The following is a 23,621-nucleotide window of genomic DNA, read 5'->3' as shown; positions in this document are numbered from 1 at the left end:
TGTAGTAATAGATCACTTTATACAGTAGAGATGTAGTAATAGATCACTTTATACAGTAGAGATGTAGTAGTAGATCACTTTATATAGTAGAGATGTAGTAGTAGATCACTTTATAGAGTAGAGATGTAGCAGTAGATCACTTTATAGAGTAGATGTAGTAGTAGATCACTTCATACAGTAGAGATGTAGTAGTAGATCACTTTATACAGTAGAGATGTAGTAGTAGATCACTTTATACAGTAGAGATGTAGTATCTGGAGCATCAGCATTTGTGGGTTCCATTACAAGCTCAAAAAAAAAACTTGTCAGTCTATTTTTGTTCTGAGAAATGAACGCTATTCCATGAGAGAAATTTGAGAAATCTCGTACAACACTGTGTACTACTACCTTCACAGAACAGCGCAAACTGGCTCTAACCAGAATAGAAAGAGGAGTGGGAGGCCCCGGTGCACAACTGAGCAAGAGGAAGAGTACATTAGAGTGTCTAGTTTGAGAAACAGATGCCTCACAAGTCCTCAACTGGCAGCTTCCTTAAATAGTACCTGTAACGGCAGTCTAAGTCGTCCTCCTCCTCAGACGAGGAGAGGCGAGAAGGATCAGAGGACCAATACGCAGCGTGGTAATTTTCCATAATGAATTTAATCAACACAAAACAATACACTATACAAAATAACAACAGAACATACCGTCACAGTCCTAGCTGGTGCAGAACACAAACACAGAGACAGGAAATAACCACCCACAATCCCCAACACAAAACAAGCCACCTATATATGATTCTCAATCAGGGACAACGATTGACAGCTGTCTCTGATTGAGAACCATATCAGGCTGAACATAGAAACAGACGAACTAGACACACAACATAGAATTCCCACCCAGCTCACGTCCTGACCAACACTAAACAAGCAAAACACATAAGAACTCTGGTCAGGACGTTACAGTACCCGCCAAACACCATTCTCAACTTCAATAGTGAAGAGGCGACTCCGGAACTCTGTCCTTCTAGGCAGAGTTGCAAAGAAAAATACATATCTCAGATTGGCCAATAAAAAGAAAAGATTAAGACGGACAAAAGAACACAGACACTGGACAGAGTAAAACTGTCTTACTGTATTAATATTCAGGCCCCTTGACTTTTTCCACATTTTGAATACGTTGCAGCCTTATTCTAAAATGTATTTGATAGTTTTTCCCCCTCATCAATCTACACACAATGCCCCATAATGACAAAGCAAAAACAGGTTTTAGACATTTTTGCAAATGTATTGAAAATAAAAAACTGAAATATCACATATACATATGTATTCAGACCCTTTACTTAGTACTTTGTTGAAACAACTTTGGCATTGATTACAGCCTCAAGTCTTCTTGGGTATGACGCCACAAGGTTGGCACACCTGTATTTGGGGAATTTCTCCCATTCTTCTCTGCAGATCTTCTCGTGCTCTGTCAGGTTGGATGGGGAGCGTCGCTGCACAGCTATTTTCAGGTCTCTCCAGAGATGTTCAATCGGTTTCAAATCCAGGTTCTGGCTGGGCCACTCAAGGGCATTCAGAGAGTTGTCTCGAAGCCACTCCTGCGTTGTCTTGGCTGTGCACTTAGGGTCGTTGCCCTGTTGGAAGGTGAACCTTCGCCCCAGTCTGAGGTCCTGAGTGCTCTGGAGCAGGTTTTCATCAAGGATCTCTCTGTACTTTGCTCTGTTCATCTTTCCCTCGATCCTGACTAGTCTCCCAGTCCCTGCCACTGAAAAACATCCCCACAGCATAATGCTGCCACCACCATACTTCACCCTAGGGATGGTGCCAGGTTTGCTCCAGACGCTTGGCATTCAGGCCAAAAAGTTCAATCTTGGTTTTATCAGACCAGAGAATCTTGTTTCTCATGGTCTGAGAGTCCTTTAGGTGCCTTTTGAGAGATGGTTGTCGTTTTGGAAGGTTCACCCATCTCCACAGAGAAACTCTAGAGCTTTGTCAGAGTGACCATCAGGTTCATGGTCACCTCCTTGACCAAGGCCCTTCTCCCCCTATTGCTCAGTTTGGCCGGGCGGCCAGCTCTAGGAAAGTCTTGGTGGTTCCAAACTTCTTCCATTTAAGAGTGATGGAGGCTACTCTATTCTTGGGGACCTTCAATGATGCAGACATTTTTTGGTAGCCTTACGCAGATCTGTGCCTCGACACAATCCTGTCTCGGAGCTCTAAGGACAATTCCTTCAACCTCATGTCTTGGTTTTTACTCTGACCTCAACTGTGGGACCTTATATAGACAGGTGTGTGCCTTTCCAAATCATGTCTAATGAATTGAATTCACCACAGGTAAACTCCAATCATGTAGTAGAAACATCTCAAGGATGATAAATGGAAACTGGATGCACCTGAGCTCAATTTCGAGTCTCATTGCAAAGGGTCTGAATACTTATGTTAATAAGGTATTTCTGTTTTTTTTACTTTGTCATTATGGGGTATTGTGTGTAGATTGTAAATATATATTTTTAAATACATTTTAGAATAAGGCTGTAACGTAACAAAATGTCGAAAAATTCTTATTCTGACTTATGTTTAATGTTATGTAAGTGACGCGTCATCATTTCATTAATCACACTATCTTGCCTGTAGCCTTACTCTGGACAGACACATAGATACGCTGGAGGAAAATAGACAAGTAAGAGAAGTGGCATCCTACTGTGTCTAAAACGTGACCAGGAGTCACTTAATCACATTCTGAATATCTATGTTTATTATCGAATTCTATGTAACCTCCACAAACATGTTCTAATATGTGTCCGTCTCACAGATATCCTCCTGGTTGTCTTTGACAGGTCCAAGCCACCAGATGATGTTGTGATCAATCGAGGCAGGATTTCTCAATAGACTGTGTTGTGTGGAGGATATCGACGGATTCTATTCACCAGTGAAGGTGTTCTGGATTAAATTAGCCAGGTTTACCATCATCAGGAACTTGTTTCACAACAGTTTGTCAGATCATAGGGGCATAAAGGCATTTTTGTTCAGTCATTTACGTGGCTATGTGGAAATGTAGAAGATGTAAATATGTTCAGTAACTATTGATAAAGTCTCGTATTCTGTCTACAGAGGAAATTCTTCCACAACTACAGTTTTATCAGTAATATTATACACTGAGTGTACAAAACATTAGGAACACCTGCTCTTTCCATGACATAGACTGACCAGGTGAATCCAGCTGAAAGCTATGATCCCTTATTGACGTCACTTGTTAAATCCACTTCAATCAGTGTAGATGAAAGGGAGGAGACAAGTTAACAAAGGATTTTAAACCTTGAGACAACTGAGACATGGATTGTAAATGTGTGCCTTTCAGAGGGTGAATGGGCAAGACAAAAGATTTAAGTGACGTTGAACGGGGTATGGTAGTAGGTGCCAGGTGAACCGGTTTGAGTGTGTCAAGAACTGCAGTGCTGCTGGGTTTTTCACGCTCAAGAGTTTCCTGTGTGTATCAAGAATGGTCCACCACCCAATGGATATCCAGCCAACTGGACATAACTGTGGGAAGCATTGGGGTCAACATGGGACAGCATCCCTGTGGAACGCTTTCGATACATTGTAGAGTACATGCCCAGACGAATTAAGGCTGTTCTGAGGGCAAAACGGGGTGCAACTCAATACTAGGAAGGTGTTCCTAATGTATTGTACACTCCGTGTATGTGTAGAATAATGATTAAACCCTCTGAGAGTTGCAGTACCTAAGAACAATCGTTAAGGTCAGTTCCCATATTGAAAACAAATATGGACGTTTGAGAAGACGATGAGGCACATAGTCTTTAAGAAGAAAATGGAGGATGGGGATGAAACACTGACCAGATCTTAAGTGTCATACTGCAGACAGAGATAAAGTGAAGAGGAGAGAAGAGGAGAGGGGTAGAGGAGAAGAGGAGAGGAGAAGAGGAGAGGGGGAGAGGAGAAGAGGAGAGGGGGCGAGGAGAAGAGGAGAGGGGGAGAGGAGAAGAGGAGAAGAGGAGAGGGGGAGAGGAGAAGAGGAGAGGGGGAGAAGTCTCACGCCTGGTTATTGGTCTCTACTGGCTATTCTGCAGTCAGTACACCACGGCACTTACAGTAATGCACAGTGGGAAATAAATAAACACACACACACGTACTCTCCACCTCCATCAGGCTTGCTGTAGAGATTTTAAAATCTCCTCAGCTAATGTTTCAACCCCTTTCCCCTGGGAGGATAACCTGGAACGTCTCATGTTTCAACCCCTGGGAGGATAACCTGGAACGTCGCATGTTTCAACCGCTGGGAGGATAACCTGGAACGTCTCGTGTTTCAACCCCTGGGAGGATAACCTGGAACGTCTCATGTTTCAACCGCTGGGAGGATAACCTGGAACGTCTCATGTTTCAACCGCTGGGAGGATAACCTGGAACGTCTCATGTTTCAACCGCTGGGAGGATAACCTGGAACGTCTCATGTTTCAACCGCTGGGAGGATAACCTGGAACGTCTCATGTTTCAACCGCTGGGAGGATAACCTGGAACGTCTCATGTTTCAACCGCTGGGAGGATAACCTGGAACGTCTCATGTTTCAACCCCTGGGAGGATAACCTGGAACGTCTCATGTTTCAACCCCTGGGAGGATAACCTGGAACGTCTCATGTTTCAACCGCTGGGAGGATAACCTGGAACGTCTCATGTTTCAACCGCTGGGAGGATAACCTGGAACGTCTCATGTTTCAACCCCTGGGAGGATAACCTGGAAGAACTCAGTGTGTTTCCTAGGATTCCCGCTGAATCTTTCATGACAAATGTTTTTTCCCCCTGCTGTGATGACCCACTCTTACTGGAGTTCAAGTGAAGTGCAATTTCTTTATTTCCTCTATGGGATTTCAAGGCTAGTGTACATCTATGTATTCCCTTCAGCTAGCTTACACAGACACACTACTGGTTTGGTGCATAGCAGCAGCAGCTCAGCTAGCTACCACCAGGGCTTCTACAGACTCTATATGCTGGTTTCTCTGGGGAACTCTGGCAGCAGTATCTCAGCTAGTTACCACCAGGGCTTCTACAGACTCTATATGCTGGTTTCTCTGGGGAACTCTGGTAGCAGTATCTCAGCTAGTTACCACCAGGGCTTCTACAGACTCTATATGCTGGTTTCTCTGGGGAACTCTGGCAGCAGTATCTCAGCTAGTTACCACCAGGGCTTCTACAGACTCTATATGCTGGTTTCTCTGGGGAACTCTGGCAGCAGTATCTCAACTAGTTACCGCCAGGGCTTCTACAGACTCTATATGCTGGTTTCTCTGGGGAACTCTGACAGCAGTATCTCAGCTAGTTACCACCAGGGCTTCTACAGACTCTATATGCTGGTTTCTCTGGGGAACTCTGGCAGCAGTATCTCAGCTAGTTTCCACCAGGGCTTCTACAGACTCTATATGCTGGTTTCTCTGGGGAACTCTGACAGCAGTATCTCAGCTAGTTACCACCAGGGCTTCTACAGACTCTATATGCTGGTTTCTCTGGGGAACTCTGGCAGCAGTATCTCAGCTAGTTTCCACCAGGGCTTCTACAGACTCTATATGCTGGTTTCTCTGGGGAACTCTGGCAGCAGTATCTCAACTAGTTACCGCCAGGGCTTCTACAGACTCTATATGCTGGTTTCTCTGGGGAACTCTGTTTTTTAAAACCACGACTGAGACTAAGGCAGCAGTATCCTTCTGGTGCTAAAAAAGAACAAAACAAAACAAAACATGAAAGACCCACTGAATATTCATAACAGGTAATTTCATTGAATCTACCAATATCCCTTTTTACCTGCAGTAACACACTGCACAGGCGATAGACACAGCTGTACTATCTGGGAGGTAACTAACTTAGGTGAAAACCTGTAGTATGAACTTCCACTTTCTATTGTGTTAACAGACCAATTGGAAAATGTTTTGTGTTGGTGTTGCCAAGGTCATCCATCCATCCACTGCCCAGGTCCTTGTCTTGGAACAGACTCCTCCTGTACATTGTGAACTGAAAGCCCTGCAGCAGTGGAAGTCATTTATGCGTCCCAAATGGCACCCTATTCCCTATGTTTAATGCACTACCTTTGACCAGAGCCATCATTGTGAAGTCTGTAACACTGCAGCAGTATTCCTGTTTGTAGTGAAGTCATTGTGAAGGCCAAGTCCTTGCAGCAGTATTCCTGTTTGTAGTGAAGTCATTGTGAAGGCCAAGCCCCTGCAGCAGTATTTCTGTTTGTAGTGAAGTCATTGTGAAGGCCAAGCCCCTGCAGCAGTATTCCTGTTTGTAGTGAAGTCATTGTGAAGGCCAAGCCCCTGCAGCAGTATTTCTGTTTGTAGTCAAGTCATTGTGAAGGCCAAGCCCCTGCAGCAGTATTTCTGTTTGTAGTGAAGTCATTGTGAAGTCTGTAACACTGCAGCAGTATTCCTGTTTGTAGTGAAGTCATTGTGAAGGCCAAGCCCCTGCAGCAGTATTCCTGTTTGTAGTGAAGTCATTGTGAAGGCCAAGCCCCTGCAGCAGTATTCCTGTTTGTAGTGAAGTCATTGTGAAGGCCAAGCCCCTGCAGCAGTATTCCTGTTTGTAGTGAAGTCATTGTGAAGGCCAAGCCCCTGCAGCAGTATTCCTGTTTGTAGTGAAGTCATTGTGAAGGCCAAGCCCCTGCAGCAGTATTTCTGTTTGTAGTGAAGTCATTGTGAAGGCCAAGCCCCTGCAGCAGTATTCCTGTTAGTAGTGAAGTCATTGTGAAGGCCAAGCCCCTGCAGCAGTATTTATGTTTGTAGTGAAGTCATTGTGAAGGCCAAGCCCCTGCAGCAGTATTCCTGTTTGTAGTGAAGTCATTGTGAAGTCTGTAACACTGCAGCAGTATTCCTGTTTGTAGTGAAGTCATTGTGAAGGCCAAGCCCCTGCAGCAGTATTCCTGTTTGTAGTGAAGTCATTGTGAAGTCTGTAACACTGCAGCAGTATTCCTGTTTGTAGTGAAGTCATTGTGAAGGCCAAGCCCCTGCAGCAGTATTCCTGTTTGTAGTGAAGTCATTGTGAAGTCTGTAACACTGCAGCAGTATTCCTGTTTGTAGTGAAGTCATTGTGAAGGCCAAGCCCCTGCAGCAGTATTCCTGTTTGTAGTGAAGTCATTGTGAAGTCTGTAACACTGCAGCAGTATTCCTGTTTGTAGTGAAGTCATTGTGAAGTCTGTAACACTGCAGCAGTATTCCTGTTTGTAGTGAAGTCATTGTGAAGGCCAAGCCCCTGCAGCAGTATTCCTGTTTGTAGTGAAGTCATTGTGAAGTCTGTAACACTGCAGCAGTATTCCTGTTTGTAGTGAAGTCATTGTGAAGGCCAAGCCCCTGCAGCAGTATTCCTGTTTGTAGTGAAGTCATTGTGAAGTCTGTAACACTGCAGCAGTATTCCTGTTTGTAGTGAAGTCATTGTGAAGGCCAAGCCCCTGCAGCAGTATTCCTGTTTGTAGTGAAGTCATTGTGAAGTCTGTAACACTGCAGCAGTATTCCTGTTTGTAGTGAAGTCATTGTGAAGGCCAAGCCCCTGCAGCAGTATTCCTGTTTGTAGTGAAGTCATTGTGAAGTCTGTAACACTGCAGCAGTATTCCTGTTTGTAGTGAAGTCATTGTGAAGTCTGTAACACTGCAGCAGTATTCCTGTTTGTAGTGAAGTCATTGTGAAGGCCAAGCCCCTGCAGCAGTATTCCTGTTTGTAGTGAAGTCATTGTGAAGTCTGTAACACTGCAGCAGTATTCCTGTTTGTAGTGAAGTCATTGTGAAGGCCAAGCCCCTGCAGCAGTATTCCTGTTTGTAGTGAAGTCATTGTGAAGTCTGTAACACTGCAGCAGTATTCCTGTTTGTAGTGAAGTCATTGTGAAGGCCAAGCCCCTGCAGCAGTATTCCTGTTTGTAGTGAAGTCATTGTAAAGTCTGTAACACTGCAGCAGTATTCCTGTTTGTAGTGAAGTCATTGTGAAGGCCAAGCCCCTGCAGCAGTATTCCTGTTAGTAGTGAAGTCATTGTGAAGGCCAAGCCCCTGCAGCAGTATTCCTGTTAGTAGTGAAGTCATTGTGAAGGCCAAGCCCCTGCAGCAGTATTCCTGTTAGTAGTGAAGTCATTGTGAAGGCCAAGCCCCTGCAGCAGTATTCCTGTTTGTATTGAAGTCATTGTGAAGGCCAAGCCCCTGCAGCAGTATTCCTGTTTGTAGTGAAGTCATTGTGAAGGCCAAGCCCCTGCAGCAGTAATCCTGTTTGTAGTGAAGTCATTGTGAAGGCCAAGCCCCTGCAGCAGTATTCCTGTTTATAGTGAAGTCATTGTGAAGTCTGTAACACTGCAGCAGTATTCCTGTTTGTAGTGAAGTCATTGTGAAGGCCAAGCCCCTGCAGCAGTATTCCTGTTTGTAGTGAAGTCATTGTGAAGTCTGTAACACTGCAGCAGTATTCCTGTTTGTAGTGAAGTCATTGTGAAGGCCAAGCCCCTGCAGCAGTATTCCTGTTAGTAGTGAAGTCATTGTGAAGGCCAAGCCCCTGCAGCAGTATTCCTGTTTGTAGTGAAGTCATTGTGAAGGCCAAGCCCCTGCAGCAGTATTCCTGTTTGTAGTGAAGTCATTGTGAAGGCCAAGCCCCTGCAGCAGTATTCCTGTTTGTAGTGAAGTCATTGTGAAGGCCAAGCCCCTGCAGCAGTATTCCTGTTTGTAGTGAAGTCATTGTGAAGGCCAAGCCCCTGCAGCAGTGGAAGGACATAACACAACAGACGGTCTTTAGTGGAACATTCATCCCTGGAGTTTCTCCAGTCTGCTAGTCTGTTACTAGGGATAAAACACAACGCTTTGGGTTACTCTTGCTTCTATGCTGTTTGGCATCGTTTCATCAGCTCATATTAAACAGATTTTGAAGATGTCTAGTCTTGCAGTGTAACAGTATAACTTTATGGCGTCCCCTCGCCCCGACCCGGGTGCGAACCAGAGACCCTCTGCACACATCAACAACTGACACCCACGAAGCGTCGTTACCCATCGCTCCACAAAAGCCGCGGCCCTTGCAGAGCAAGGGGAAACCCTACTTCAGGGTCTCAAAGCGAGTGACGTAACTGATTGAAACGCTATTAGCGCGTACCCGCTAACTAGCTAGCCATTTCACATCCGTTACAGCAGCATTCCAGCATTGTTTGTTGGGAACACTTATGTAAAATACATTTGCCTACCAAGGTGGCTGGGTGCTTGTTACCAACCCTTAGTAAACTTCTGGATAAAATGGTGGTTGACCAGATACAATGCTATTTCACCGTAAACAAATTGACAACAGACTTTCAGCACGCTTATAGGGAAGGACACTCAACAAGCACAGCACTTACACAAATGACTGGTGATTGGCTGAGAGAAATTTATGATAAAATGATTGTCTTGTTAGACTTCAGTGCAGGAATGTGTTTTGGCTTTAAACCTCATGCTATAATGTGGATAAAGCATTACTTGCCTAACAAAACAGAGAGGGTGTTCTTTAATGGAAGCCTCTCAAACGTAATCCAGGTAGAATCAGGAATTCCCTGCAGATGCGGATGACTCAACACTGTACACGCCACCTACTACAGCAACTGAAATGACTGCAACACTTAACGAAGAGCTGCAGTTAGTTTCAGAATGGGTGGCAAGAAATAAGTTGGTCCTAAATATTTCCAAAACTAAAAGTATTGTATTTGGGACAAATCACTCACTAAACCCTAAACCTCAACTACGTCTTGTAAATTAATAATATGGATTATTTTATTTATTTTAACCTTTATTTAACCAGGTAACTAGTTGAGAACAAGTTCTCATTTACAACTGCGACCTGGCCAAGATAAAGCATAGCAATTTGACGGATACAACAACACAGAGTTACACATGGAATAAACAAAACATAGTCAATAATACAGTAGAACAAAAGAAAACAAAGTCTATATACAGTGAGTGCAAATGAGGTAAGATAAGGGATGTAAGGCAATAAATAGGCCATTGTGGCGAAGTAATTACAATATAGCAATTAAACACTGGAATGGTAGATGTGCAGAAGATGAATGTGCAAGTAGAGATACTGGGGTGCAAAGGAGCAAGATAAATAAATAAATACAATATGGGGGTGAGGTAGGTAGATAGATGGGCTGTTTACAGATGGGCTATGTACAGGTGCAGTGATCTGTGAGCTGCTCTGACAGCTGGTGCTTAAAGCTAGTGAGGGAGATATGAGTCTCCAGCTTCAGAGATTTTTGCAGTTCGTTCCAGTCATTGGCAGCAGAGAACTGGAAGGAAAGACGACCAAAGAAGGAATTGGCTTTGGGGGTGACCAGTGAGATATACCTGCTGGAGCGCGTGCTACGAGTGGGTGCTGCTATGGTGACCAGTGAGCTGAGATAAGGTGGGGCTTTACCTAGCAGAGACTTGTAGATAACCTGTAGCCAGTGGGTTTGGCGAGAGTATGAAGCGAGGGCCAACCAACGAGAGCGTACAGGTCGCAATGGTGGGTAGTGTATGGGGCTTTGGTGACAAAGCGGATGGCACTGTGATAGACTGCATCCAGTTTGCTGAGTAGAGTGTTGGAGGCTATTTTATAGATGACATCACCGAAGTCGAGGATCGGTAGGATGGTCAGTTTTACGAGGGTATGTAATTTTGGATTGGAGATGCTTAATGTGAGTCTGGAAGGAGAGTTTACAGTCTAACCAGACACCTAGGTATTTGTAGTTGTCCACGTATTCTAAGTCAGAGCCGTCCAGAGTAGTGATGCTGGACGGGCGAGCAGGTGCGGGCAGTGATCAATTGAATAGCATGCATTTAGTTTTACTTGGTTTAAGAGCAGTTGGAGGCCACGGAAGGAGAGTTGTATGGCATTGAAGCTCGTCTGGAGGTTAGTTAACACAGTGTCCAAAGAGGGGCCAGAAGTATACACAATGGTGTCGTCTGCGTTGGGGTTGGATCAGAGAATCACCAGCTGCAAGAGCTCCAAGGTGGCTTAGCAGTTCAGACGTCTTTTCCGTATTGTCTTGTCGTGTCCTGTATATATATATATATTTACACCTTTTCTTCACATATCTTTTATTTATTTTATTATCCAAGAACTCAACTACAAAAGCTTTCCTGCAAAAGCTTTCCTGCAACCCGCTTCACCAATTACATTAAGTATTATTTACCTCAATCTGAAAATCCATCGTGGAAGATAGCCAGGGGCTAATTCAGAAGCTAGCCTGATAGCTAACCAGAAGCTACTCCGATAGCTAGCCAGAAGCTAATCTGTAGCTGCCCCGAAATTAGCCGGTTTGCTAGCTAGCGTTGGTGTTTCAGCTGCCCACGTTTTGCGGTCATCAGCTATTCCTTTAGCTCGATAATCTACCGGCACTTTTGTGCAACGCGACTCGGACCGGAGCATTCCGGGACTTTTTTTCTCTCAGTTTCCCCGGATTCCAACCGCAGGCTCTGGACACTTGCACCTTGATTTCGCAGCTAGCTAGCTGCATACCGTGTGACTATTGGCTTACGTCGACCCCGGAGCAAACTCAAATCATGCTGGAGCTAGCCAGCTGAGGAGTTCCATCACCATCCGGACCCGTTTCTTTTGTTGCTGCTGCAGATACGGAACCCCACCGGGCCTTCACGACTGACTGCCGACGTTATCTGCCCGAGGGATTTATCCAACCGGCAAATCCGTCCCGACGTTACCTGAACGCTCACCTGAGGCCCGCTAATCGTTAGCTGTCCTATCGGCTGCTATCTGAACAAAACCCCACTACACGGAACCTACCGACGGAAACGCACGAGGTATCTACAAACAGACCTCCATCCTATGCTGCTACCGATAGCCATATACCCGGCCAGCTGTCTGGATCGCCACGACCCCAACCAACCTCTACTCACTGGACCCTTACTGATCACTCGATTAAGCATGCCTCTCCTTAATGTAAATATGCCTTGTCCATTGCTGTTCTGGTTAGTGTTTATTGGCTTATTTCACTGTAGAGATTCTAGCCCTGCTCTCTATACCATATCCAACCTATCAGTTCCACCACCCACATATGCGATGACATCACCTGGTTTCAATGATGTTTCTAGAGACAAGATCTCTCTCATCATCACTCAATACCTAGGTTTACCTCCACTGTATTCACATCCTACCATACCTTTGTCTGTACATTAATCCTTTAAACTATTTTATCGCCCCCAGAAACTTCCTTTTACTCTCTGCTCTAGTAGCTCTAGGCGACCAATTCTCATAGCTTTTAGCCGTACCATTATCCTACTTCTCCTCTGTTCCTCTGGTGATGTAGAGGTGAATCCAGGCCCTGCAGTACCTGGCTCCACTCCTATTCCCCAGGCGCTCTCTTTTGATGACTTCTGTAACCGTAATAGCCTTGGCTTCATGCATGTTAACATTAGAAGCCTCCTCCCTAAGTTTGTTTTGTTCACTGCTTTAGCACACTCTACCAACCCGGATGTTTTAGCCGTGTCTGAATCCTGGCTTAGAAAGACCACCAAAAATTCAGACATTTTTATCCCCAATTACAATATTTTCAGACAAGATAGAACGGCCAAAGGGGGCGGTGTTGCAATCTACTGCAAAGACTGCCTGCAGAGTTCTGTTATACTATCCAGGTCTGTTCCCAAACAATTTGAACTTCTACTTTTAAAAATCCACCTCTCTAAAAACAAGTCTCTCACCGTTGCCGCCTGCTATAGACCACCCTCTGCCCCCAGCTGTGCTCTGGACACTATATGTGAACTGATTGCCCCCCATCTATCTTCAGAGCTCGTGCTGCTAGGCGACCTAAATTTGAACATGCTCAACACCCCAGCCACCCTACAATCTAAGCTTGATGCCCTCAATCTCACACAAATTATCAATGAACCTACCAGGTACCACCCCAATTCCGTAAACACGGGTACCCTCATAGATATCATCCTAACAAACTTGCCCTCCAAATACACCTCTGCTGTTTTCAACCAAGATCTCAGCGATCACTGCCTCATTGCCTGCATCCGTAATGGGTCAGCGGTCAAACGACCTCCACTCATCACTGTCAAACGCTCCCTGAAACACTTCAGCGAGCAGGCCTTCCTAATCGACCTGGCCGGGATATCCTGGAAGGATATTGATCTCATCCCGTCAGTAGAGGATGCCTGGTCATTTTTTAAAAATGCCTTCCTCACCATCTTGAATAAGCATGCCCCATTCAAGAAATTTAGAACCAGGAACAGATATAGCCCTTGGTTCTCTCCTGACCTGACTGCCCTTAACCATCAGAAAAACATCCTATGGCGTTCTGCATTAGCATCGAACAGCCCCCATGATATGCAACTTTTCAGGGAAGCCAGAAACCAATATACACAGGCAGTTAGAACAGCCAAGGCTAGCTTTTTCAAGCAGAAATTTGCTTCCTGCAACACAAATTCAAAAAAGTTCTGGGACACCGTAAAGTCCATGGAGAATAAGAACACCTCCTCCCAGCTTCCAACCGCTCTGAAGATAGGAAACACTGTCACCACTGACAAATCCACTATAATTGAGAATTTCAATAAGCATTTTTCTACGGCTGGCCATGCTTTCCACCTGGCTACCCCTACCCCGGACAACAGCACTGCCCTCCCCTCTGCTACTCGCCCAAGCCTTCCCCATTTCTCTTTCTCCCAAATACAGTCAGCTGATGTTCTTAATGAGCTGCAAAATCTGGACCCTTACAAATCAGCCGGGCTAGATAATCTGGACCCTTTCTTTCTAAAACTATCTGCTGAAATTGTTGCCACCCCTATTACTAGCCTCTTCAACCTCTCTTTCGTGTCGTCTGAGATCCCCAAAGATTGGAAAGCAGCTGCGGTTATCCCCCTCTTCAAAGGGGGGGACACCCTTGACCCTAACTGCTACAGACCTATATCTATCCTACCCTGCCTTTCTAAGGTCTTCGAAAGCCAAGTCAACAAACAGATTACCGACCATTTCGAATCACACCACACCTTCTCCGCTATGCAATCTGGTTTCAGAGCTGGTCATGGGTGCACCTCAGCCACGCTCAAGGTCATAAACGATATCGTAACCGCCATCGATAGGAAACAATACTGTGCAGCCGTATTCATTGACCTGGCCAAGGCTTTTGACTCTGTCAATCACCACATCCTCATTGGCAGACTCGACAGCCTTGGTTTCTCTAATGATTGCCTCGCCTGGTTCACCAACTACTTCTCTGATAGAGTTCAGTGTGTCAAATCGGAGGGTCTGTTGTCCGGGCCTCTGGCAGTCTCTATGGGGGTGCCACAGGGTTCAATTCTTGGACCGACTCTCTTCTCTGTTTACATCAATGATGTCGCTCTTGCTGCTGGTGATTCTCTGATCCACCTCTACGCAGACGACACTATTTTGTATACTTCTGGCCCTTCTTTTGACACTGTGTTAACAACCCTCCAGGCGAGCTTCAATGCCATACAACTCTCCTTCCGTGGCCTCCAACTGCTCTTAAATACAAGTAAAACCAAATGCATGCTCTTCAACCGATCGCTGCCTGCTCCTGCCCGCCTGTCCAACATCACTACTTTGGACGGCTCTGACTTAGAATATGTGGACAACTACAAATACCTAAGTGTCTGGTTAGACTGTAAACTCTCCTTCCAGACCCACATCAAACATCTCCAATCCAAAGTCAAATCTAGAATTGGCTTCCTATTCCGCAACAAAGCATCCTTTACTCATGCTGCCAAACATACCCTTGTAAAACTGACCATCCTACCAATCCTCGACTTCGGTGATGTCATTTACAAAATAGCCTCCAAAACCCTACTCAATAAATTGGATGCAGTCTATCACAGTGCCATCCGTTTTGTCACCAAAGCCCCATATACTACCCACCACTGCGACCTGTACACTCTCGTTGGCTGGCCCTCGCTTCATACTCGTCGCCAAACCCACTGGTTCCAGGTCATCTACAAGACCCTGCTAGGTAAAGTCCCCCCTTATCTCAGCTCGCTGGTCACCATAGCAGCACCTACCTGTAGCACGCGCTCCAGCAGGTATATCTCTCTAGTCACCCCCAAAACCAATTCTTCCTTTGGACGCCTCTCCTTCCAGTTCTCTGCTGCCAATGACTGGAACGAACTACAAAAATCTCTGAAACTGGAAACACCTATCTCCCTCACTAGCTTTAAGCACCAGCTGTTAGAGCAGCTCATAGATTACTGCACCTGTACATAACCCATCTACAATTTAGCCCAAACAACTACCTCTTTACCTACTGTATTTATTTATTAATTTATTTTGCTCCTTTGCACCCCATTATTTCTGTCTCTACTTTGCACTTTCTTCCAATGCAAACCAACCATTCCAGTGTTTTTTAGTTTTTATTTTACTTGCTGTGTTGTACTCACTTCGCCTCCATGGCCTTTTTATATTTTATTTATTTATACATATATCTGTTTGCCTTCACCTCCCTTATCTCACCTCACTTGCTCACATTGTATATAGACTTATTTTTTTTTTCACTGTATTATTGACTATATGTTTGTTTTTACTCCATGTGTAACTATGTGTTGTTGTATGTGTCGAACTGCTTTGCTTTATCTTGGCCAGGTCGCAATTGTAAATGAGAACGTGTTCTCAATTTGCCTACCTGGTTAAATAAAGGTTAAATAAATAAAAATAAATAAAAACATCATTGATGTTGAGCAAGTTGAGGTGACTAAACTGGTTGGAGTAACCCTGGATTGTAAACTGTCATGGTCAAAACATATTGATACAACAGTAGCTAAGATGGGGAGAAGTCTGTCCATAATAAAGCGCTGCTCTGCCTTCTTAACGACACTATCAACATGGCAGGTCCTACAGGCCCTAGTTTCTACCTTCTTAACAGCACTATCAACAAGGCAGGTCCTACAGGCCCTAGTTTAGTCGCACCTAGACAGTCGTGTGTTCCGGTGCCACAAAGAGGGACATGGGATATTTGCTTGTGGTAATGGCTGGAGCAGAATTGGTGGAATGGTATCAAAGGCATCAAACACATGGGTTCCACTGCATTAGCTCCATTCCAGACATTATTATGAGCCAACCCTCCCCTCAGCAGCCTCTACTGCTGCAAACTTGTGCATTCTTAATAAAAACAAATATGACTATAGACTGACATCTAGTGAGCATGAATGGATAGTATTCTAAAGTATTTTACCAACATTATAGTGAGGAATCAGATTTGAGACTCGCTCAAGTAGCTTTGGTACCATCTAGTGGCTATGTATGGAACAACATCCAATCTTTAACAGGCCGGGAACATAATGTACACGTCCTCCTAAAGCTGAGGTATGATTGGCCCCTTCGAGCTAAGGTTAGGTATGATTGGTTCAGTTGGTGAGAGTGTAACAGTGGTCAGATTACAGTCATTTTGACATTTGTTGTGAGGCACAAACGCCTTCCTCTTGTACCATTTAATATTTTATAACCACACAATCAAACACAGCTTGAAACGCTCTGTGGTGCACTCATACACAGGCATAACTGTGTCCCTCCACCACAGAGAAACAGTGAATGTTGTGCCTCAGTCAGACACTGGTTGACTTCTCTCTGCATCGCTCCAGCTCCTCTCTTGTAAAAACATCTATGACTGTAAAAGGAGGCTAAAGCCAGAAGTAGCCTAGCATATAGACCAGGGCTGTTAAATTCCGGTCCTGGAGGGCAATTACACTTCCGGTTTTGTTTCTCCCTGGTAGTTAATTGAACTCACCTGGTGTCCCAGGTCTGAGTTAGTCCCTGATTAGAAGGAGAGGATGAAAACCAGAAGGGTTTGGTCTCTCCAGGACGCCGTTGAACAGTCCTGCATGCTGATAGGCGATGATAAGTAAGATTACTATAGTATACAGCCCCTTAGCCTGGTATACAGCCCATTAGCCTGGTATACAGCCCATTAGCCTAGTATACAGCCCATTAGCCTACTATACATCCCCTTAGTCTAGTATACAGCCCATTAGCCTAGTATACAGCCCATTAGCCTAGTATACAGCCCATTAGCCTACTATACATCCCCTTAGTCTAGTATACAGCCCCTTAGTCTACTATACAGCCCCTTAGTCTAGTATACAGCCCATTAGTCTACTATACAGCCCCTTAGTCTAGTATACAGCCCCGTTAGTCTAGTATACAGCCCCGTTAGTCTAGTATACAGCCCCGTTAGTCTAGTATACAGCCCCGTTAGTCTAGTATACAGCCCCTTAGTCTACTATACAGCCCCTTAGCCTACTATACATCCCCTTAGTCTAGTATACAGCCCCTTAGCCTACTATACAGCCCCTTAGTCTACTATACAGCCCCTTAGTCTAGTATACAGCCCCTTGGCCTAGTATACAGCCCCTTAGTCTAGTATACAACCCGTTAGTTTAGTATACAGCCACTTAGTATAGTATACAGCCCCTTAGTCTAGTATACAGCCCATTAGTCTACTATACAGCCCCTTAGTCTACTATACAGCCCCTTAGTCTACTATACAGCCCCTTAGTCTACTATACAGCCCCTTAGTCTACTATACAGCCCCTTAGTCTAGTATACAGCCCCTTAGTCTACTATACAGCCCATTAGTCTACTATACAGCCCCTTAGTCTACTATACAGCCCCTTAGTCTAGTATACAGCCCCTTAGTCTAGTATACAGCCCCTTAGCCTAGTATACAGCCCATTAGTCTAGTACACAGCCCTTTAGTCTACTATACAGCCCCTTAGTCTACTTTACAGCCCCTTAGCCTAGTATACAGCCCCTTAGTCTACTATACAGCCCCTTAGTCTACTATGCAGCCCATTAGTCTACTATACAGCCCCTTAGCCTAGTATACAGCCCCTTAGTCTAGTATACAGCCCCTTAGTCTACTACACAGCCCCTTAGTCTAGTATAGAGCCCATTAGTCTAGAATACAGCCCCGTTAGTCTAGTATACATCCCCTTAGTTTAGTATACAGCCCCTTAGTCTAATATACAGCCCCTTAGTCTAGTATACAGCCCATTAGTCTACTATACAGCCCATTAGTCTACTATACAGCCCCTTAGCCTAGTATACAGCCCCTTAGCCTAGTATACAGCCCCTTAGTCTAGTATACATCCCCTTAGTCTAGTATACAGCCCATTAGTCGAGTATACAGCCCCTTAGCCTACTATACAGCCCCTTAGTCTACTATACAGCCCCTTAGTCTACTATACAGCCCCTTAGTCTACTATACAGCCCCTTAGTCTACTATACAGCCCCTTAGTCTACTATACAGCCCCTTAGTCTACTATACAGCCCCTTAGTCTACTATACAGCCCCTTAGCCTACTATACAGCCCCTTAGTCTACTATACAGCCCCTTAGCCTACTATACAGCCCCTTAGTCTACTATACAGCCCCTTAGTCTACTATACAGCCCCTTAGTCTACTATACAGCCCCTTAGTCTACTATACAGCCCCTTAGTCTAGTATACAGCCCCTTAGTCTAGTATACAGCCCCTTAGTCTAGTATACAGCCCCGTTAGTCTAGTATACAGCCCCGTTAGTCTAGTATACAGCCCCGTTAGTCTAGTATACAGCCCCGTTAGTCTAGTATACAGCCCCGTTAGTCTAGTATACAGCCCCTTAGTCTACTATACAGCCCCTTAGCCTACTATACAGCCCCTTAGTCTACTATACAGCCCCTTAGTCTACTATACAGCCCCTTAGTCTACTATACAGCCCCTTAGTCTACTATACAGCCCCTTAGTCTACTATACAGCCCCTTAGTCTAGTATACAACCCGTTAGTATAGTATACAGCCGCATAGTCTAGTATACAGCCCCTTAGTCTAGTATACAGCCCCTTAGTCTAGTATACAGCCCCTTGGCCTAGTATACAGCCCCTTAGCCTCGTACACAGCCCCTTAGCCTCGTACACAGCCCCTTAGTCTAGTATACAGCCCCTTAGTCTAGTATACAGCCCCTTAGTCTAGTATACAGCCCCTTAGCCTACTATACAGCCCCTTAGTCTAGTATACAGCCCCTTAGCCTAGTATACAGACCCTTAGTCACCCTGAAACAAGAGACACTTTGATATGGTACTCGCAACTATAAACACAACTCTGCTTTGATTCACTCCAGTATGTCATCCTGAACTTTTACCCCAAACTTTATCTTGTGTCTAGCCTCCAAATCAATCATTACAACCAAAGTATCTATTGACCAGATCTTGCAATCATATACAGTACCAGTGTAAACTTTGCACCTTTTTTTAAAACAAGGGAATAAATACATGGCATAAACATAAGCATATAGCGTAAATTTAGTAGAATGTCTCGTATCCCCCCTTACTGTTCCACTACCAGGCCTGGGAAACTCCAGTCCTCGGGGGCCTGATTGGTGTCACAGTTTTTTCCTAACCCAGCTAACACACCTGACTCCAATAATCAACTAATCGTGATCTTTAGTTAAAAATGCAATTAGTTTAAATCAGCTGTGTTTGCTAGGGATGGGGGGAAGTGTGACACCAATCAGACAGCCTACACTAGACCCTACATCCTCTGGGGGGGGGGTAGGTACAACAACCCCACTCGTGCAGTAGCTGTACAGTATAGCCTGTCTAACATGACCCAGTATGAGGATAGGTAAAGGTTTCCAAAAAACAAAAGCCCCCGTGGCCATGCCATCTGACCACTAGCTTTGAACTTTGGAAGTTGCGTTGAAATTGGGTTAAATGTCAAACCAGTTATCAACTACACACAGCAGGTTACATATTGACATTGTGTGTGTCACCAAGGCCAGCCACGAGCAGGATTGAGTAAGTTACTTTGTAAATCTAATCAGTTACAGTTACAGTGGCTTCCGAAAGTATTCATCCCCCTTGGTATTTTTCCTATTTTGTTGCCTTACAACCTGGAATTAAAATAGATTTTGGTTAGTTTATATCATTTGATTTACACAACATGCCTACCACTTTGACGATGCAAATTATATGTTTTATTGTGAAACAAACAAGAAATCAGACAAAACTGAAAACTTGAGCGTGCATAACTATTCACCCCCTCAAAGAGTCAACACTTTGTAGAGCCACCTTTTGCAGCAATTACAGCTGCAAGTCTCTTGGGGTATGTCTCTATAAGCTTGGCACATCTAGACGTGGGATTCTTGCCCCTTCTTCAAAGCAAAACTGCTCCAGCTCCTTCAAGTTGGATGGGTTCCGCTGGTGTACAGCAATCTTTAAGTCATACAACAGATTCTCAACTGGATTAAGGTCTGGGCTTTGACTAGGCCATTCCAAGACATTTACGTTTCCCCTTAAACCACTCAAGTGTTGCTTTAGCAGTATGCTTAGGGTCATTGTCCTGCTGGAAGGTGAACCTCTGTCCCAGTCTCAAATCTCTGGAAGACTGAAACAGGTTTCCTTCAAGAATTTCCCTGTATTTAGCGCCATCCACCATTCCTTCAATTCTGACCAGTTTCCCAGTCCCTGCCGATGAAAAACATCCCCACAGAATGATGCTGCCACCACCATGCTTCACTTTGGGGATGGTGTTCTTGGGGTGATGAGAGGTGTTGGGTTTGTGCCAGACATAGCATTTTCCTTGATGGCCAAAAAGCAACATTTTAGTCTCATCTGACCAGAGTACCTTCTTCCATGTGGATGGGTAGTCTCCCACCAAACGTGTTTGCTTATTTTTTTCTTTAAGCAATGGCTTTTTCTGGCCACTCTTCCGTAAAGCCCAGCTCTGTGGAGTGTACGGCTTAAAGTGGTCCTATGGACAGATACTCCAATCTCCGCTGTGGAGCTTTGCAGCTCCTTCAGGGTTATCTTTGGTCTCTTTGTTGCCTCTCTGATTAATGCCCTCCTTGTCTGGTCCGTGAGTTTTGGTGGGCGGCCCTCTCTTGGCAGGTTTTTGTGATGCCATATTCTTTCCATTTTTTAATAATAGATATAATGGTGCTCCGTGTGATGTTCAAAGTTTCTGATATTTTTTATAACCCAACCCTGATCTGTACTTATCCACAACTTTGTCCCTGACCTGTTTGGAGAGCTCCTTAGTCTTCATGGTGCCGCTTGCTTGGTGGTGCCCCTTGCTTAGTGGTGTTGCAGACTCTGGGGCCTATCAGAACAGGTGTATATATACTGAGATCATGTGACAGATCATGTGACACTAAGATTGCACACAGGTTGACTTTATTTAACTAACTATGTGACTTCTGAAGGTAATTGGTTGCACCAGATTTTATTTAGGGGCTTCAAAGCAGAGGAGGTGAATACATGTTCACGCACCACTTTTCATTTACATTTACATTTAAGTCATTTAGCAGACGCTCTTATCCAGAGCGACTTACAAATTGGAAAGTTCATACATATTTATCCTGGTCCCCCCGTGGGAATTGAACCCACAACCCTGGCGTTGCAAGCGCCATGCTCTACCAACTGAGCCACATTTTTTATTTTTTGAAACAGTTTTTTTCATTTCACTATTTTATGTATTACATGAAATCCAAATAAAAATCAATTTAAATTACAGGTTTTAATGCAACAAAATAGGAAAATAGCCCAGGGGGATGAATACTTTTGCAAAGCACTGTACCTGTCCAAAATTGTAATCAGTAACGTAACTTTTGGATTACCCAAACTCAGTAACGTAATCTGATTACATTCAGTTACTTTTGGATTACCTTCCCCTTAAGAGGCATTAGAAGAAGACACAACGTATGTTACCAATTGAACGACAGCTATTGCAGGAAAAATCAACGTTTACATTGCTGGACATATATGGATGTTACATTTTACTTTATGAGTTGGTTATGTAGGCTTTTTCTAACCCATCACTTTCTACTACATATAATAATATTTTATTTATTTAACTAGGCAAGTCAGTTAAGAACAAATTCTACAGATTGCCCCTTTAAGTCGATCAAAAGTGTGCGAGTTTGAGCATGTTTTCATTAGGCCCATGGATTATTGTTTTTTATCAGCATGAATTAGATAGAGCAATAAAAGCCCCACTTTTCTTCCATTATTCCACTACGCAGGTGTTGCAAAAGGCATTTTTCACTGGCTGTCCACTGGTTTCAAAAACAATGATTGATAGGCAGTTTAAACTTCTTGAATTCAACCATTATTGAGTTCAAATGCACATTTACATTTTTGTATAGCCATCTACAACAACCACAATCCGTCAAACTAAACGAGAGAGCGGCAGTGTGATTCACATCAAATAAGTGATATCCGTATCGCCATAGACTACACCACTGCTGTCACTGCTGCTCCAAGCGTTTATTCAACTTGGATCACCTTCGGATGCCGAAGGCAGTCGCACCATTGGAAGACATAGCTTGGACTTGTAGCCTGCTCTTTTCCCACGATCCATCAATCACATCTGGTGTGTCATCATAGCTGTCTCTGACTTGTGGTCAGACTCGCTCAGGTGGAACAAACTTAAACTTGCTCCTTTTTTCAATGCTGATTTGAATGTCATTGAGAAAACAGAGAAGTGTCCTTTTTTTTTATCGCAAACATCCTTTCTGAATATAAAAGTAATCCTCGAAGTAATCATCTAGTTTTTCAAAAGTATCAGTAATGTGATTACAATATTTTTGCGGGTAACGGGTTTTTGTAATCCCTTACATGTAACTGATTACATGTAATGCCGTTACTCCCCAACCCTGGCCACGAGTGGGTTAGTCATCTCTATCTCTCACTCTATCTTTCTCTCACATGCACAGACGTTGCATGAATCAACCAATGGTTGCGTGCCACGTCATCAACTGTGTCATCGACTGACAGATCCCTATAACATGTCATGTTGTTAGCTGATATGTGCAATACCTGTCTGGGCGTTGCAAGGTCTGGCAGGCGTCAGCGACGCCTGGGCAGAGGAATGTGGCCACACTCTCTCTCGTTCTCTCACTCTCTCTTAATGTTATTTTATCATAGCCATTTGAAACAACATTTAATGTTTTTTTGGTAATAACATGTATTGTAATTATGCCTATTTTGAAATGGATGTGATTCTCATAACACCTGGCCTCCCATTATGGAAATGTTTTTGTTGTAATTCCTCAATTCAAAATAAAAATAAAAAATGTTGTCGTCTGGTCATGTCATCTGCTGCGTGAGTTTCATCCTCATCAATCAGAACCATGCACTTACCTGGCTCAGGCTGGCCCTTTAAAGGACTCGCTTTTGAAGAAAGCGGCTGCAGCATTGGCTCAGGCTGGCCCTTTAAAGGACTCGCTTTTGAAGAAAGCGGCTGCATGAGGCAATATTGCGCAATAAGAGTATGCATATGTAACCGATGTACCGATTGAAAGGCTATTAGCGCGCACCACCGCTAACTAGCTAGCCATTTCACATCCGTTACACATACATGCCACACATGAGCGACTCCATCCCAACCGTATCAGCACATTTGGGACGAAAGGGGCTCGTTTCAACCTCGTTAAGATGACGCACGCAGACACTCTGTGCACCGACCACGGCTATACCTTTAATACGCCCTTATTTACCTACATTTAACTCTTATTTTTTATTCCACATGGATGGATGACTCAATATCTCCTTCCCTGAATAACTGACATCTCACCAGCTCGGTTCTTCGACAGGCAAAGTCTGTAAGGTAAGGGAAATCCCGTGCCAACATGGACCCCCGCCCCCCCCCCCCCCCCCCCCTTTACCCAGA

At 44.4% G+C, this 23,621-nt stretch overlaps 1 long non-coding RNA gene across 1 annotated transcript; it reads right to left on the bottom strand.

Moving 5' to 3' along the window:
* Positions 1–620: 620 nt before the first annotated feature.
* LOC129858522 (uncharacterized) lies at positions 621–23,570 on the bottom strand. Its single transcript, XR_008760053.1, has 2 exons — positions 23,453–23,570; positions 621–8,706 (listed from the first exon to the last, which is right to left on the bottom strand). It is a non-coding gene; the product is annotated as an uncharacterized LOC129858522 (long non-coding RNA).
* Between the last annotated feature and the right edge of the window lie 51 nt (positions 23,571–23,621).

Source organism: Salvelinus fontinalis, chromosome 6 (genome assembly GCF_029448725.1).
Source record: "Salvelinus fontinalis isolate EN_2023a chromosome 6, ASM2944872v1, whole genome shotgun sequence".
Lineage (NCBI taxonomy): Eukaryota > Metazoa > Chordata > Actinopteri > Salmoniformes > Salmonidae > Salvelinus > Salvelinus fontinalis.
This window is presented reverse-complemented; position numbering and strand designations above follow the sequence as displayed.